At 38.1% G+C, this 16,895-nt stretch overlaps 1 protein-coding gene across 3 annotated transcripts in view; it reads left to right on the top strand.

Moving 5' to 3' along the window:
- Positions 1-16,895, top strand: part of LOC106057644 (uncharacterized) — a 92,858-nt gene that overhangs the window by 18,106 nt on the left and 57,857 nt on the right. The window contains exon 1 of one of the 3 annotated variants that reach the window (XM_056019645.1): positions 2,558-2,903. The exons of 1 other annotated variant lie outside the window; for it this stretch is intronic. The gene's annotated coding sequence lies outside the window, so the exon portion shown is untranslated. Of the gene's footprint in view, positions 1-2,557; positions 2,904-16,895 lie in introns of those variants that run through there. One more of the 3 variants, XM_056019646.1, reaches the window with a different exon arrangement.

Here is a 16,895-nt window from a genome sequence, read left to right as displayed (position 1 = left end):
CTTTTTGGCCTTTTGTTTCTAATATAATGGCACCAGTAACTTTTTGTTTAGCATTGTTCAGTGGATCGCCCCCACAGCCCTTTTAAAGACGTGAAATCAATGTAGCCATCGTATTCTCCAACAAAAATAGATTTCTCTTTTTATTTTCTCAGTGTTGTACTTTAGTTGGTAAGAATCTAGGATAAAGTCTAACTCAACTGTCTTTACGCTCAAGCATGTAGTCGCTTCCAAATGTTTTTTCATTGTAAGTGAAAAGAGAGAAAAAAAAAAGTTGGGGGAGGGGTGATCCCTTCTTGTTTTTTAGCTCTTAAAATTAAGCATTGTCACAAGTCTAGTGTTGTGTCCTGTCTTGTGTCTTGTCTTGTGTCCTGTCTTTTGTCTTGTCTTGTGTCCTGTCTTTTGTCTTGTCTTGTGTCTAGTGATTACTATTTAAAGAATTTTAAAAAATGTCCCCCTCTAACCCCCCTTTCCTGCTTACCACCAGAGAATTCTGTAAGCTTGATGAGGGCTGTCTGGTTAGTGTGTGTGTACAAGGGAGGTAGGCGAGTGGACTGAGTTGGAAGGGAAGCAGCATTAGTAGCGAAGTAGAGGTCTAGCCGGAAGAAATTGGACACTGAAAGAACCTGTTGGCATACTTTTCCATATTCTGCACCCAACACATGCGTGGTCAAACCTTGAACAAAGAGGTGTTTATTATGAGCTGCAGATGTTGACTATTGGATAGGAGCAGATAGGGAAGGTGGTGGAGGAACATGAACTGCTCGATGTATATACTCGTCTCTATCTCTTACATCCATTGTTTGGTCACCAGATAACAGCAGACAGTGTACAATAATAGAAAGTTGAAATTTATTTGCTAAGAATTCTTTTTTTATTGGATAAGAAAAGAGGAAATTCTCTTGAAGAACTAGAATGTGGGGAGAGGAAGGTGTATTCACGATTCTTTGTTTTGTCGACTAGTTCTCCAACTTGGGCAACCTGTGGGTACGTCACTGTCTAGAGACACAGTCTGGCTAAGTTCAACAGCGCTTTTTGGTCGCCTCCAAATGAAAGTATGGAGGAATAGGTCTCTTCGCTAACCAATACAAATATCAAAGTCGTGTTTCTAACCACACTTTTGTATGTCACCTAGGTCCTAGGTACTCTGTATGAGACATCTAAAGCTTCTTAAAACGCTACCATCAAAGGTGCCTTCGCTCCATAACGAACATACTACGCTGGCAAGACTACCGCACAAGTAACCATGTTCTGAAATGGGCGGATCCAGAACTTTAGAGTGGGGGGGGGGCGATTTTTTTCAAAACCCTAACCCTATCGCCCAGTAAACTCTAACCCTATTCATAAAGTACAGCATATATATATGAGAATAAAAAAGCAGTATTTCTCAACCTTCGGCGAAACAAAAAAACAAACAAAAAAACAGTCATGTTGAGGCCTTTCTCTTGCAAGCTTGGGGGTAAGGGGGGAGCGATGTAAGTCAAAAGCGTTTTCTAGCATTTTTCACTGCAGAAACGCCTGCTCCTGTCATCTACAGCTCACTATTCATCAGTGAGGTACGGGGCTTCACCCCGACGCTAAAAGCGTTTTCTTGCATTCTTCATTGAAGAAACGCATTCTCCTTACCTAAAGCTCATTATTCCTCCTATTAAAAAAGAACTTTTTGAATAATGTTGTACTTGAAAAATATTCTAATATGAATTTATAGGCCCTTAATACATTGCAAATAAAACCGATTTGTTCTATGAAAAGATCAGATACCCCACATATTTAGATTAAGGCTTTGAGGATCGCCGCAGAAAAAAAAAATTCGATAAAGCGCTATAAAGCCGAGTACAGACAGTGACTTTGGTGCCGGTGACGGTGACTATGGCTAGACTTGCCAGGCTCCAGAGAAGTGAGTCTGTGACTCTATCTGCCTATGCGATGACCCCCCCCCCTTTTTTTTTCTTAACACATACACACACACACACTTACGGAACAAAGCACGCCAAAAGCGTAGCCCTAAAATTGTAATTAAAGTAAATCGCCCCATTAGACTTTGCGATCTGTTGGACTAATAATGTGGGTGTCATATGGCCAGCACAACGACGAACCGCCTTTACTTTCCCTAATGTAAGGTACCCATTAGAGCTGAGTGAACTCTATGACATCTTCACTAAAATTTGAACCCGAGACTAAAAATACTTTTTGTATATCATTTTATAGGCGAAAAGGTGGGGGGGGGGGGGAGAAATAACGAGGCGTTTAAGCCCCAGGCCTTGTGCGGCCGTACACTTGGCTTGCACCTAAGATCGGGCAAGTCTGTAGGCCAAACAAAACTCTTCTCTGTATGTAAATTTTGATCACATTGTTCCCTATATCTATCAACATGTTTGCAGTACAGAAGAGTTCCATTAAGGATTAAAACTGTGTCTAGATGGCTTCATGTAGTGTACAGGGAAAGTCACATTAATTATGTCTTTGTTTCAGCATGTTACAGACCAAGCATAGCGTGTGTCGGTAGTGGCGGTGTCAAGTCTTAGAAGGCACACACATAAAAAAAAAAAGCAACGACTGTAACGTCGTAGAGAAGAAAAAGTCATAAAAACCTGTTTTACATTGTTTTAGGAATATATGACCGTATCACCGGCTTCGTCGAATTGGGATCCTAGTATTGGGCGTGGCTGTATGGACCTAGACAATAGGAGTAACCATGTGGAAAAGACCTGTGAAATTGTGCGGTAATTATGTCACCAGCTTGAATTATCATTACAATGGTGAATTTATTTCCATGTGAGCCACATATTGTGTTGGTGCTAATTCAGTTGATATATTCTGACATGATCAGGAAGTGAGCACACAGTTTACAGTGAAACTGAGCAGTCTAGACAGTGGCGTCGTAACAATACACTCGTGTGACATAGGTTTGAAATATCACAAATACAGAGAACATTCGAGAGTCTTGTGGGGTTTTAGGCTGATCGTATTTACAATACAAATGAGCGGACGCCATTAACGACGTTGTTATGCTTTAAATGTAACTCATATTGTCCTACCGGCTTTAGCTGCATGCTAGCTTACAACTTTAGAGTCATATTGTCCTATCGGCTTTAGCTGCATGCTAGCCTACAACTTTAGAGTCATATTGTCCTACCGGCTTTAGCTGCATGCTAGCCTATAACTTTAGAGTCATATTGTCCTACCGGCTTTAGCTGCATGCTAGCCTACAACTTTAGAGTCTGAAATACATTTGTTTGCGCTTACAGCTATACACGTTACATTAAGGTTATTAGCTTAGTTTTCAAATATTTTGATAACTTTTTAGCGGCTCCCCAAAGGGAAATAGCCGCAATTAGCTGTGTGCGTCCTTACGTCCATCCGTCCGACACGTTTAGATCTCGTAAACTAGAAAAGATATTGAAAATATGAGATCAAGATATTATAGACCTTTCAAAGTTCTGACTCAACGGCTACTTTTTTTTCTTTTTTGAAGGCGAAAAGATTAATTTTCAAAATCAACTATGCAAGCAGTTTTTTTTTTTCATAAAAATACACCATTTGTAAAACTATTAATAGTAAAACAAACAAACACGGAGACTATTTAGTAAGGGAGATGGCTATTTATACATATTTATGTAAACTGTTTTAGATTCTTTGTCAAAAAATATATTTTTTAAAAATTCTTTGACTAAATCAGATACAACAGACCATATAAATTACATTTACAAAAAAAAATCTTTTTAGGAAAAAAAAATCTATTTAATATCTATTTATGTGAAATATAAAAACAACAATTAATAAGTAGTGTTTCATACTATAGACTTGAACCACACTATCTGATCCTTTATAGAAGTATTGGCGGCCTTAGGCGACTGCAGCCTATGCGCACAGTGGGCCACGCACTTTCATAGACCCCTCGCTAATTTACGTGTAAATTATTAAATTAAACCATTATAGCTTATAACAGGGTTTCCACGGCCTCCTGATTTTCCAAAGCCTCCTTGAAATCTCCTGAAATTGCAAAATATACGAAAAAGTCCTGGAAATCTCCTGAAATTTTTAAAATCTCCAGAAAACACAAAAATCTCCTTAAAAATAGCTTTCATTTAATAAAATTGTATTGCAAAGTCGAATGTATTTTCTAATACAAAATCTTAATTTTGACATTATGCTTATTATGTGGTCTTGTGATCACATTTTTTTGAAAGTGTTTAGCAGGTCATCGTGGGGTCCAATTGCTGAATTAATTCTTTTTCTAATCTCTTCATTCGTGATGCGGTCTTTGTGAGTGACACCTAGGATTGAACTAGATCTTTATAAGTATCAGGTCGTTGAATACATATGAATATTAACAATGTAATGATAATAACATTAATAAATCTCCGTATCCTGTGGTATCAAGTCGTTAGTCGAACTAACAACACAACTGCACGTCTCTTCTTTTTGTATCCACGGAGATAGGGTTGTAGTTGTTGATAGTTTGTACTTCATAGTTTCTGATATTCTTTCTGAAAATATTGAAACCTGCCTTTTTACCTGGGTGGACCACTTCGGGGGGCCGATTTTGAGTTTGTGTTTCCACACAAACTGCCTTTGTAACCTTGTTTTTTGTTTTCAAGGTTTTGCTCCAGGCTCGGCTTCTCTTGTATTCTATTTAATGTTGAAATAACGCAAGTAGGTTTTCCAAATGTTCTCAAAAGTTATACATTTAGAGTCGACAGTGAACTGAGCATACTCCTGGCTCAACGCCATTCATCATGCCATATTTACGCTATAAGATTCATGATACTACCTTCATGTTACCAAAGTCACGGGATCACATTCAAAATATCATATTCGTTAGTAAGGGAGATATTTGATTCACCATATTTTAAACACATTTATGCAAACGGTTTTAGATTTTTGTAATTTTTTTTAATGTATTGCTAAGTTGTGTAAGTTCTGTCATACTAATTAATACATTTACAAAAAAAAAAGGTTACTATTTTTTCGAAGAGAACAGATATATTTAATATGCATATAAGTGGAACGTAATTTAAAACAACAATTAATAAGTAGTTTTTCATATTATCGCATGAACAGCAGGCTACATACACAACTATAAGTCACCTAAGATTTTAAAAAAATAAATTTTTACGAAATATTTTTGTTATGAGGCTTTGAATAAGAGATTAACCCCATACAAAACAATTAGATCAATAAGATAATCATTATATGAAATCAATTCTCTGAATTGAAAGCCCTAAGCAGCTGCCTAATTTGCTTATAGGCCTACCTAAGGCGGGCCCTGCCGTGAGTGAAGGCGTTGCGTGTAGGCTGTGTGATTAATTTTGACCCCGTTAATGTAGTCACACTTAAGCTACTGATAAAACCAATGCAATTAATACTATTTACTTGTGGGCACTGGCAGATCCGGGGGGGGGGGGGGCGGTAGGGGCGATCGCCCCCCCCCCCACTCGGCCGCCCCCCCCCCCTTCAAAAATGGGGGAGGGCGGACGAATTTTAGTATAGAATTCACACAATTTGTAAACGAATTTATTACTTATGTTAATAATATATACTAATTATTTATATTTCAACCTATTTTTTTATTATTTCGCCCCCCCCTCTAGTATGTTGTCCGATTTGGTAGGGTCGGGAGGAAGCGATGGTATCAATCCCGCCCCCCCCCCATACACTTTCGAGAGGGGTGGGGGGCGGTCCAATTTATTTTGTAGAAATAACAGCTTGCTAACAGAATCAATTAAATATCTATATGATTAAAACTTGTTATTGATATTTTAACCGATCTTTATATTATGTCGTTCCCTGTTTGCCGATTGGGGGGGGGGGCGAATACCTCTACTGTCCGTCCCACCTAAATCCTTTGAGTGTGTGGGGGGGTCGGTCCTACTTTTATGGAGTATTCATAGTTTGTGAACAAAATTTGTTGAATTAATATATTAATTTTATATTATGTCGCTCCCGTTCTGGTATCTTGGCCGATTTGGTGGGGTTGGGGGGATGGCGATTGCATGTACTGCCCTCCCCACTCTAGCCCTCTGAGTGGGGGGGGGGCGGTCCTATTTTTATGGAGAATCATAGTTTGTGAACAAAATTAGTTGAATATCTATATAATATAAACTATGTATTGATATGTGAACCCATTGTATATTATGTCGTACCACACTCTAATCTCAAATTTTATCATTAGTAAATTTAAATGAAAAAGGGTTGTACCAGGTGGGAGGGGCGATACATGCAATCGCATTTCCCCCATCGGACAAACCAATACTTTTTCTTTTAGTATTATAGTTAAGAAATTAAAAAATTTAAAAAATCTGTCACTAATATAATTTATATATACTATAAATTCATTCTTATATCGAGTCGCCCTTCCCCTATTCTTGAATGCCAAATGCAATCTTTAGCAGAAATTATTAAAGGAGCAAGGATTAATCGTTTTCACTCTACCGCCCCTCCCATTTCCAGAGTTTATGTAATTTCACATGAATTTATCATAATTATTTAAGAAAGACTTTGAATTGGAAAAGTTAGAATTCAAATGAAATTTTTCAGTATAATAGTCATGATTGATATGAGTTCTAAACCGAAATAACTATTTCATAGTCGCCTTTTCCCAACCTTTACTCAATCGGATATTTTTCTAGTTAAATAAATTTGGGACTATAACTCACAACTTATACTACGATGTTATTGAATGTTATTTATCGAATAATTTTTTTTTGGCGACGATCCTCAAAGCCAAAATCTAAATATGTGGGGTATCTTATTTTTTCAAGGAACAAATCGGTTTTATTTGCAACGTATTAAGGGCCTATAAATTCATATTATAATATTTTTCAAGTACAACATTATTCAAAAGGTCCTCATTTTAATAGTATGAATAATGAGCTTTAGGTCAGGAGAATGCGTTTCTTCTGTTAAGAATGCACGAAAACGTTTTTGGCGTCGGGGCTTCGCCCGAACCCCACTGATGAATAATGAGCTGTACTTGTCAGGAGAATGCGTTTCTGCAATGAAGAATGCAAGAAAATGCTTTTGGCGTCGGGGCTTCGCACCGAACTTCATTGATGAATGATGAGCTTTAGATGTCAGGAGATGCGTTTCTGCAGTGAAGAATGCAAGAAAACGCTTTTGGCGTCGGGGCTTTGCCCCTAACCACACTAGGAAACCTTATAGCGCTGCCCTAGTTTTTCGCCGACGGTTGAGAAATGCTGCTTTTTAAAATTCTCATATGTATATATATATATATATATATATATGTGTGTGTGTGCGTGTGCGTGCGTGTGTGCGTGTGTGTGTGCTGTACGTACGTTTATGCATAGGGTTAGGGTTTTACTGGGCGCTAGGGTTAGGGTTTGGAAAAAAATCGCCCCCCCCCCCCCACTATAAAGTTTTGGATTCGCTAGTGCTTGTGGGGCTGACTATCTTACAAATAACAGTAGGCTAATATTCTTAATAACATGCTTTGACAGAATTTATGTTTTTCTACATTAAAAAATTCGTTGGTAAATACTAAGACTGTTTTTACGATCCCGCCCTTGTGACGACAGTGAGACCTCATTTCAATTGCATACATAATCTACATCGTTAACAGTCTATTGTGTTAACAGACACATGATACAATTCACTGAGCTAGATTGTTTTAGATCTGTTTGAGATACTTCGTGACGGCAACAGGTGGGATGTATCTCCCTCTCTACTAGCTCTTTTTCCTGAACTCTTAATCTCCCCCCCCCCCAAAAAAAAAGACATTAATTGTCTTCTACTTCAACTAACAGTTGTACTTTTGTGTACTGTGCTTACAACTTCACCATCACTCGTTGTCCAGGTGGCCTTTGAGGGTGGCAAGTGGGACATACATATTAGAGTTGTCCCGGCAAATAGGCCCTATACACGAGATACCAGAAAAGCTCCTAGCATGACATTTTTGGTTTCGACATTTGAGTTTCGGATTTACTCTGTCAGTATACTAACTAGTGAGTCAGCTAAGTAGGTAGGGATAATCTAGACCTATTGATCTTTGATACTATTTGAAACCTATCATAGAAATTATATTTCTTCACATATAAGACCTAGCATATAAAATGATCTATAGATGGGGGATGTTAGTAGGTGTTTGTAAGCAGATTATCGGCGGGTATGGAAACAGATAGTATGGAAGATTACACCATTTGTACGCAAATATCCTACATACATAGATGGGTAGATATATAAATATATTGTCCAAATATTTGCTAACATTTCCATTGGAAAGTACGTATCTAGCCAACAGCCTAACACATATGTTTTTTTAACGACGCCTATATTTATATAGGCCTAATGTTTCCACCCAATTGAATTGAGCTGTCCGTTGAAACATTTTGGTTTCATCACGAAGACCCTATTCTCTGAAATAATTCTTTTCACATCAAAGATTTTATTTATGCATAAAAAGACAACATTCTAAGCAAGGGGGAGACATTTTGATTTATAGCTTGTCAGGGTTTACACGCAACAAGCCAGCGGTGCTTACACGCACACATATTTACAAGAGCACACACACACACACTCGTATACACATTGTTCAGAGAGAATCTCTAGCTGACATATTTTCCCTATTTAATTAATAACCGAATTTTGATTAATATATTAAGAGCAGTATTTAATGCACAAACAATTCTATATCACAGAATAAATATTGACCCACAACATTGCCAAATGAGATCTAGGTATGCTTGTCCGATGGGAAAATACAGTAACTGCAAGCTTATCTATATTAAAGAAATCTTTTATCTTATGTCTGTTGAAAGAAAAAGAGAGAGAAGAGATGAGTTACTGGGGGGGGGGGTGGATCGGAATTTAGTGAATGATTTTTTTGCTTTGATTTTGTTTATTTAAGTTGAGATTTTAATACTAGACCATCACTTGCCCCAGCACAACCAATGGGGTTTTGAGTTTAAAACCCCCTACCAGGGGGGTTCGAGTTTAAAAACTCTACCAGGGGTTTTGAGTTTAAAACCCCCTGCCAGGAGTTTTGAGTTTTAAACCCCCTACTTGGGGTTTTTGCAGTTAACTCCCCCTCTTCTATAAAACAAAACAAAAAAAAAATGCAAACGAAAATCCCGTAATTCCAAGAGCACAGTTAAGGGAGATTGTGATTTTAAACCCCCCTCCAAAATTTACGATAAACCCCCTCTTCAATATAAAAAAAAGCTAATTACGCACTCAAAATGTTATGAGAGTAGCTAAATGGGTTTTGACTTAGTTTTGAGTTTAAACCCCACTTCAGCGGGGTTTGAAGGTAAAAAAAATACCTCTTTAATAATAAAAACAAAGCAAATTATACACTCAAAATGGTATGAGTGTAGTCAAAGAGGTTTTGAGTTTAAACTCCCCTCCAGTGGAGTTTGAAGCTAAAAAGTAACTCTTCAATATAAATAAAAGCAAATTACTCACTCTAAAATCTATAAGCGTAGCCAAAGGGGTTTTGAGTTTAAACCCCCATTCAGATGGATTTGATGCTAAAAAATACCTCTTGAATATAAAAAAAAAAGCAAATTACACATAAAAATTATTTGAGCGTAGCCAATCCAATCGGGGGTTTCGAGTTTAAACCCCTCTTCTACAGATGGCGTTTTTTAAAAGTTTAAAACCACTCCAGATGGTTTTGAGTTTAAGATCCCCCTTACAGAGCATTTTGAGGTGGAAAACCCCAAACAGATGATTTTGACGATAAAACTTCTCTTTTCGATATAAAATCTAAAGCAAACTACAAGAGCGTATTCAAGAGAGGTTACACATTTTTACCAGTGGCAGGGCTCCCTTAATAAAATGCAGTGAATAGTCATCTGCCGAAATTGAAAAACACTAAATGTGGCTCAACAAAGATGGCTAAGACAGATTTTAGGAGTCAGTTATAGAGATCGGGTTTAAATCAAGGAAATCCTATGCCGAACTGGGAGTCGACCCTTTAGTAAGATTGTGAGAGAGCGACGCATGAGGTTTGCGGGACATGTTCTCCGACAAAATGAATTACGCATAGAAAGAGTTGCAATGATATCCTAGTACAACTTGACGCCACTCATTCATTGAGGTCCTCATGGCAGGTGGGAAGAGGCTTCAGACATTACCAGTGACAGATTTTGTGGAAACAGCTTGACGTCAAATGCTCCGAACGGCGCGGGAGGGTCTAAGTCAGTAAGAATAGCACATTAGGTTTTTAAAATAAAACTTTTTAATAGCAGGAAAATGCACTGTAGATACCTCAGACTATGCATTTAGTTGGTTTTCAATATCAGAAATAGTGCTTGGCGGCGGGGCTTTGCCCCCGCTGGGGGAGCGCTAGGAGCTCCCCCAGACCCCCTTGCTAGTAATGGCGGGGAATCTACAATTTTCTCACTAACTCATGGAAGAACCTATTCTAGGGCACAATAAACGTCTTCCGAAAGAATGAAGGGTCAGAATACCATGAAGATTATGTACACACACACACACATAAATACATTTTTAAAAAAAATCGCCGGGTGGGGGGGGGGGTCGGGGGTGGGGAAGACAACCCCCCCCCCCACCGAAAAAAAATCCTGGCTACGCCTATGTAAAAAGTAGAATATAGCTTTACACAGAAGGACACACAAACATACACACTCACAAAAGTAAACTTTACCAAGTAAAATATAATAAATACTTAAAAAAACAACAACAAAGCTTATATTGAGTATCATGTAATTCAGGGGTGGGCAACCTTTTTCTACCGAGGGCCGCATTAAAAAAATTGGGGACTGGCGGGCCTCAAAAATTTTTTTTTACTCCCAATTGAGGAATTACAAAAAAAAGTTAGCAATTTCTTGAACTAATTTTACGAATAGTTTTTTTTAATTTTGTTATTGTCTTTTTACATCACAATATTTCACCACAAATGTACAATTGTACTTAATGTGAAGCATTTAACTGTTTACATCCGTGCATAATGTTCTGTAACAGTAGAACTAGCTTACTAGTTGTTTTGTTTTTGCGACTGCTATCAAATTACAGTCAGTGAGCATCGGCCTGTTAAAACACTTGATAATTTTGAAATAATCGAAATAAAGCGTGTGTGTTCACAGATGAATCAGGTTCCGAATAATGTGAAAGCTTCGCAGCAAAGTTTTCTTAAGTATGGGAATACAGCTTCTGGCAATCATGAAACTTCTGTGGAAGAACTCACTAGCATTTCTCTTTCATGTCATATTTTGCTTGGAGGTATGTTATCTGGAGCTAAATCAGCTTCTGCATTAAATGGTGAGCTGATGGTATAAAAACTAGTTCCATATTGTTTTTCTTCTATGGGAGGGCTTCGGGGTCAGAGTCTTTTTCGGGCTTCTTGAGAGAGTTTTGGTGATGTTCCACAAGTTTCCCTAGTCCCGACTTTTAGCTTCCGGGACATATGTTGTCTCATTCTGTGTAAATATTTTCTTTTCTTTTTGTTGAGCGCAACTTTCATGCTTCTAGCTCAGTGCACTCTGATCCAATCACGTTTGTTGAGCGCAACTTTCATGCTTCTAGCTCAGTGCACTCTGATCCAATCACGTTTGTTGAGCGCAACTTTCATGCTTCTAGCTCAGTGCACTCTGATTCAGTCACGTTTGTGGACCAGTGGGAGGGGTGGGGAAAGGTTTTCGTGCTGTTCTTTCAAAAGCAATAAAAAAAAAGTTGCTCGAGTCTACATTCTGAAATAGGCCAACGTTCCATTCACGCACCTATAAGAAATGAAGGTTTTATGGTCTATTGTTGTTGTTTTTTTAAACGAACAACTTAATTCTCTACACAAGGCTTATCTGCCCTTAGCTTAGTCCATCAACAATGAATGATTGTGCAAGGTTTCGACTTGATACCAGAGTGGGAAGTTTGAGAAATAACGTGTCACTATTCCACCAAGACAGACTTGATACCAGAGTGGGAAGTTTGAGAAATAACGTGTCACTATTCCACCAAGACAGACTTGATACCAGAGTGGGAAGTTTGAGAAATAACGTGTCACTATTCCACCAAGACAGACTTGATACCAGAGTGGGAAGTTTGAGAAATAACGTGTCACTATTCCACCAAGACAGTGGTGATATAAGCTAGGTAAAAAACTAGACTTGTGTAGAACAGTAGAAAACGATATATGAAGTATATTACCATGCCCAGGACTGCATTAGGAAAAAACGTCTGGTCACATGAGAGAAAGGGAGGCAAGTGAGGAGAGGGGGACAATACTCGCCATCGTCAGTCCTCCCTTGTCGACGTTCTGTTCACGTCTTGTCTCGGCAGATAGGGGACGAGCGACTATAAGAAAAGGTACAGTCACCCTCCAGTATAGAATTAAGGCCATACTAATACTCATGCTTATAACAAAAATTGTAAAGCATTTAATTAATACATTTACTATTTATTTACGCTCCCACACCAAGGGTTAATATAGGTGCGACTCTGCTCTAACCCTCCCTCCTTTGATCTGTTTGTCAACTTTCAATATGTGAGGCCTAGTTTTAATGCTTGTATCAAAACTCCACCCCGATTAAGGCAGTACATCGACCAAGCCTTTCCAATGATGCACAGATTGCCTTGACAGATAACGAAATGTCCTCTAAACATTCCGGTTTTTCGTTTCGTTTCGTTTTTTTTTTATTATTTTTAAACCAAACATTTAAAAACAAAACACACAAGATAAACTAGTAAGTAAGCTTACATGCGTCAAGAAATCTTGATTGAACGGTGATGAAAGGAAAACATTTGTTGTAGAAAATAACATAGTTTTTAATGGTATAAGTTGAAGATGTTTTTAATGGTATAAGTTGAAGATGTTTTGAATGGTATACGTTGAAGATGTTTTTAATGATTGCCTTCACTTCAAGTATTTTGATGTATCCTTCATAGACTTCAAGCAAGTGGCTCACTTCATTTCAGAAACAAATTATTCCATCAAGGATTTTTTTTAAAGCGTTAAAGCGCTAGGCGTGTCCCGGGTTCAAATCCTGGTGAAGACTGGGATTTTTAATTTCAGGATCTTTGGGCACCTCCAAATCCACCCAGTTCTAATTGGGTACCTGACATTAGTTAGAGAAACGCAAAGGCGGTTGGTCGTTGTGCTGGCCACATGACACCCCCGTTAACCGTGGGCCATTGAAACAGATGACCTCTACATCATCTGTCTCATAAATTGCAAGGTCTGAAAGGGGAACTTAGCTTTTTTTTTTTTTTTTACTTTACTATATTTTTATTTTAATTATTACTAGAAAATTAAAATATTCACAGACTGAGATAAATAAATAGGCTTAAAAATATTTGACTAATGGTACTCAATAATCTATAGGACATAGTGATGGATGCTTCACTCGAAGTTATCTGCATGTTCCCTTCACTAATGTCAGATATGTCATTTGGGGAAATGACCAGCCAGTTGCGAATAAGAATGGGAGGATTGGCCGAAGACAAATCCTTTGCATGCTTTGATGGCTTAACACAATTTTGTTCTTTTCAATAGATCACTTATTACAGCGGAATGAACATTTATGCCCCAATGTCTGATTGCATAAGAGTTTGTTGCATCAGTATTAAATCAAATTTTGTGTTTAGATGTTCAAACAACTAGTGTAGCCTTGGTATCTTGTCATTCTTCGGGATGAGTGTAAAAGGAATTTTCTTCTGTGCCCAAGGAATCAAGCATGAGTGATTTATCGTGCACAATTAAAAATTCGGGGGCCTGGTGGCTGAGGCGGTAAAGCGCTAGGTGTCTATGGTTCGAATCCCAGTGACAGTGAATTTCAGGATAGCTTTTCTTTAATGAAAAAAATCACCTTCTGGAATAATTGTAGAAACGGTCTTTAACTTTTACGACTGCAAGAATACTGCTTGGGTCACCTCGACCTCTGTTATGCGTACGTGTACGTTAGGTCCAACTTGAGAAGGTTTTAGGTCAGCCTCTTTGTGGACACCTACAGCTGACCTTTTTCTTTGATTAGAGTAGACAAACTATCACGGTCTATGTCACAAACACGAAAAAAAACAACAACTGTTTTGCTACTATATAAACCAGAATTTTTAAGACTAAAATCATTGTACAATTGGGGGGGGGGGGGGTAAGTACATTCTTCTGATGCCACGTTAAGTCCTTTGAAATGTTGAGTTTTGAGAACGATGTAAGGGAGGGAACATCCAACATCTTCTACAACCACTCGCCTTATGGCTCCTGTAGCAAGACAAAACTTTATCATCAAAACATTTGATCCTGTTTTCAATGCCATTGGAGATAGTTTAAAACATAACGACATGAACATCACCAATACATCTACTTTTGGGTTTACGTTAAGAGTGCGGGCTTTATATATGTATATATATATATATATATGTATATATATATGTGTGTGTGTGTATGTATGTATGTATGTATGTATGTAAAAGGGGACTTAAGTGCGTTTATAGAAAATATAATGGATGTTGTAGATCGTGTTTTTTCCCTTTCAACCCAAATAGGCAATTTAAAAAGTTTGGTTTTTATCAGTCGTAAGTGTATCTCCGAGTAACCAGGTTTAAAACTTGAGACCTACAGTAAGACTTCTTCCTTTTAGATTAGAATCAAAGTTATTTCTCGCCCCGATAATTAAAAAAAAAAATCAGATAACTAAAACAGGATAGCTACTGGTCCATGCAGGCTAGTAGCATATGGGTCCATAAGTGTCCGTCCTGCATCGAGGAACGATTACTTACTAAAAGCGGGGCGGTTGGGTGGAGGTATACATTATTTCATTTTAAAAACTAACGTCAAGTTTGAGACTTTAGATGTAGTAGATCTTGTCAGTCACGTGACTCACACCTGAAGGCGAACTACATAAAATGTTTGTGTTCATTTTAAAACTAGCGGTTTTCAATCCAAATAGATCACCCCCCCCCCCCCCTTTCCAAACGTTTTAGCCTATATATTTATTCTTGTACAATCTTGTTCAAGTCAATTACTTGTTGCCATTGAATTTCAAGTGCCATTGGCTTACTTCCCTTTCATCTTTTTTGACTCCCAGTGGAGGGCCGCAGTACCACGCCATCAGGGCCGCAGTACTACGCCATCGGGCCGCAGTACCACGCCATCAGGGCTGCAGTACCACGCCATCAGGGCCGCAGTACTACGCCATCAGGGCCGCAGTACCACGCCATCAGGGCTGCAGTACTACGCCATCAGGGCCGCAGTACCACGCCATCAGGGCTGCAGTACCACGCCATCAGGGCCGCAGTACCACGCCATCTGATTCTCTGCTGGGCGATTCCCCCTCAGTCGTGTGTATGCCCATCCTGACATCTCGACGTACCAACATGGAAATAATTTTTAACAAGGTTACAAAGACAGTTTGTGTGGAAACACAAACTCAAAAATCGCCCCCCGAAGTGGTCCACCCAGGCAGGTAAAAAGGCAGTTTCAATATTTTCAGAAAGAATATAAAAATGAAATTCTATCAAATGCAAATGGAGAAAGAAGGGTGACAGATCGTGTGTGGTGTCCCAATGGTCCAGAAGACCAAGGGATATGTGAAAGTGATTGTGAAGCCCAATGTGAACCTGGCCTAACTGATGTCATATAATGATTATCTAATTGATCTAAATGTTTTGTAAAGGGTCAATCTCTTATTCAAAGCATCAAAAGATTACTATTGTTAAGTGTACTATGCATGATATATTGTAATGCAGTATACGCGATAATATGAAAAACTACTTATTAATTGTTGTTCTCAATTACATTATGCATATTAAATTGATTTTTTGCTCTTTAAAAAAAAGTAAACAATTTTTTTTGTAAATGTAGTAGTAAATTTGACTACTTAACTTAAAAATATATTTGTAAAAAAAATGTTTTTGACAAAAAATCTAAAACCGTTTGCACAAATATGTTAAAAATATGGTAAATAGATATCGCCCTTACTAAATAGCCTCCCGTGTATGTTACTATTAATAGTGAATAGTTTTAAAAATGGTGTATTTTTATGAAAAACTGCTTGATTTTAAAAATTAAATTTTTCGCTTTCAGAAAAGAAAAATAGTAGCCGTTGCATCAGAACTTTGAAAGGTATAAAATATCATGATGTCGGATTTTCAATATCTTTTCTAGTTTACGAACCAGAGACAAACCATACAAAACTAATAGCGTCTATTCTCCTTTCGGGGGCCGCTAAAAAGCGATAAAAGGGAGTATGTCTTACAAAACTCGTCGGTGTCCCCTGCGGTCTTTCGTTGTTTTCATACATTGTTACATGCAGACTCACGCAAAATCGTCATGACAACAGAGACCTCTATGTAAACAATTTTTATAATTGAAAAAACATTTAGAGAAAAAATCTTGGTCGACCTATAGATCCCAAACCTGAGACATCTTATGAATAACTTTTTTATTGGGAGGGTAGGTCCTCTATGTTATCCTGACCACAGAATGTAGAACTATTAATAAGTCGTAGTTTTAAAAGAGCGTAATAATTTGTGTGCACATTCTAAAGTTGCAGATTCAGTTTTCGAAGCTCTTCCACCTTGTGCTAGTGTAACGCAAAGAAAGGTTGGCAAGATCAATAGAACCTTCTAGACTTGGCTTATTTTATCTATTTCAAAATCTCTAGATATGATCTCTTTTAAAGTTTAAGGTTAGCAATCAAAGAAAGGAAGTCGTCATAGATGACGTATTTATTGACAGTTATAAAGCACACAGCTATCAATTCACAAAAGGTCTTAAGTTCCACCAGTCCTTTCCTACCCAAACCTTAGTACTAACCACTGACACACTTCCCAGCGTCGCTCCAGGTCCTCAATACAGTTCACTGGTAGCACGAAGGACGTCTCTTAGTCTCAGACTCCCATAACATGCAGATCACTTCAGCAGGGTCTGAAAAGAGTCCTTCTTTTTAGTATCAACATGTCTTCTTCGTGTTGAACGGTGC

This window comes from Biomphalaria glabrata, chromosome 2 (genome assembly GCF_947242115.1).
Source record: "Biomphalaria glabrata chromosome 2, xgBioGlab47.1, whole genome shotgun sequence".
Classification (NCBI taxonomy): Eukaryota; Metazoa; Mollusca; class Gastropoda; family Planorbidae; genus Biomphalaria; species Biomphalaria glabrata.
The sequence above is the reverse complement of the archived record's forward strand: the minus strand, read 5'-3'. Positions and strand labels throughout refer to the sequence as shown.